The sequence below is a fragment of the Daktulosphaira vitifoliae genome, unplaced genomic scaffold (genome assembly GCF_025091365.1).
Source record: "Daktulosphaira vitifoliae isolate Bord-2020 unplaced genomic scaffold, ASM2509136v1 Scaffold_1, whole genome shotgun sequence".
NCBI classification, from domain to species: domain Eukaryota; kingdom Metazoa; phylum Arthropoda; class Insecta; order Hemiptera; family Phylloxeridae; genus Daktulosphaira; species Daktulosphaira vitifoliae.
The window spans coordinates 48,036,830-48,038,982 of record NW_026099572.1 but is presented as its reverse complement, the minus strand read 5'-3'; the positions used below and the strand labels follow the sequence as shown (position 1 = coordinate 48,038,982).

Sequence of the window (2,153 nt, the reverse complement as noted above, 5' to 3'; positions counted from 1 at the left end):
TTTTTTTTTTTTTTACCTCAATGTAACTGTAAGTCGCTCTTCTGGTGATATTGATAATCTTAAACAAGTATCCTCTTTTTGAAGTTTTGATCCAACTAATAGAATCTTTAAATTTTAGATAATTCATATATTTTTTTTAATTTAATATTATATGAGATTTTATTTAATTATTTTATCCATTACATTACTTAAAATACTTAACAAAATAATTTAAAATCTTTTTTGAAACACATATTTATTAACTGTGAATAGGGATTATTGTAAAAAAGACTGGCATTTTGAACCAAATTAACAAACATAAATTTGAATATAAATATTTAAGTAAACAATTTTTCTTTCATAAATGATATCGGTAAAATTATTTTTGAGTTTTTTAAATTTCTTACAAACTTTTCCTGATTAATTGGGTTTAATGTAAATTTCTTTAAAATAAAAATATAAAATTTAATTTTTTTACAAAATTCAATGTCCTAGAAATATAATTTGTTAATTATGTTTAAAGTTCGTCAGTCTTTTTGCGATGTTTACAAATACTCCATTTACCATAAAAAAATTATAGTTAATAAATGTGTGTTTTAATGTTTTATAATCATCCAGGAAATATATAATTGGCCTTTTTATGGTAAATATTATATATATTTAGGTCTAGTAGTAAAATTAAAATAAAATGTTTTTTTTATAAAACAAACAAAAACTATTTTTGAATATATTTTGTTCCGTAGGTGTAAGATAATAACTAAAAAACTTAAAAATTGAACAAACTAGTGTTGAATTATGTTATTGATTTAAATTAATGATTGTAAAGTAATGAATTAAAAATCTTTCTAGCATACAAAGTTTAATTATATTATTACACAATTGTACACGAAGTGGTGTTTTTGGGGGTATTTGCGGTATACTTATTAACAATTGTTTTAATAAACGTATACCATAGAAAAATAATAAATATATAATATTTATATTGTAAAGTATAAGCTTAAAAATAATAATACACCCTAAAATAAAAGAATGGATTTAATGAAAATACTATTTCAAATACATGTCAGTATTAGTCGTGATGTACTGAGTACTCAGTCTTGAGGGAATGTACAAATAAAATTGTTTATTTCCCCCCTCAAAAAATTGAATTTTCACAGGGTAATTATTATTATATGAGGTATTCCTCCCTCATAATGACGCCCTTGAATATAAACCTGCATTGTTCAAATTAATGAATGTTTTTTTTTATGTTATAGTTAATAATTTTAAAATACAGTAAATAACTCAACTTACCAATTCATCAAACGAGCGTATAGACATACGGTAGTACCTGAAGAATTCTTCAGGATAACTCCTCAAAGTTAAAAAATTAACTTGAAATTGACCTTCTCGAGGTCTTTTTAAATTTAGGGGGTGAACCCAATGTTAACGAATAATTGTTTTTTTATTTATTTTATGTTTTTTTGTACAGCGTAGATATATGGCGTATACAACGCATCCAACTTCTACATCATCTAATGTATCCATACTTATTTTAACTTATTTTATACTTTATAAAATAAAAAAATATTCAGAACAAATGCTATCTCGAGGAATCTGTTATGATTATACTGTAGCTTTTGGCGGGCTAATTTTCTTTGTAAAAACGCGTCAAAACGCTTGCAGTATGCACATGAACGGCGTTCGCGTTCAAAACGCCGCGTTTTTAAAAACGCGTACGCGCGCGATTAAACGCCTAGTTTGTAAGCCTCTTTATTCATATATATGTGACATTTAGTAAATGTGTTAATAATTATACTACAAAATCGCGTCTCTAAAGGTTCCTTTAAATTAAATAAAAAAAATAACGTTTTAGTGGACTGTAATTTATTTACCGATTATATGTATCTAATATGATAACTACAATGAATTATCTTATATCTATGGTTAGTACTCTTACAAATAGAATAATATCATAACATACTACACAAATATATTAACAAATTAATATTTAAACAAAGCAAATATAAATATATTCTGACCTTGCCTTATACCAGATTGAATATTGTCAATTACTGTATTAAGCCCGGCGCAATCAAAACACAGTGAATTGAACCATAAAAACCATCAAAAGTCGAACAAAACAACGACCGATTCCGTGACATTATAAATGATGAGAGTATTCCAAGCAGGCC

General features: G+C 25.3%; 1 pseudogene; it reads right to left on the bottom strand.

Moving 5' to 3' along the window:
• Positions 1–12: 12 nt before the first annotated feature.
• Positions 13–1,506, bottom strand: LOC126900323 (uncharacterized; annotated as a pseudogene).
• Positions 1,507–2,153: the final 647 nt, after the last annotated feature.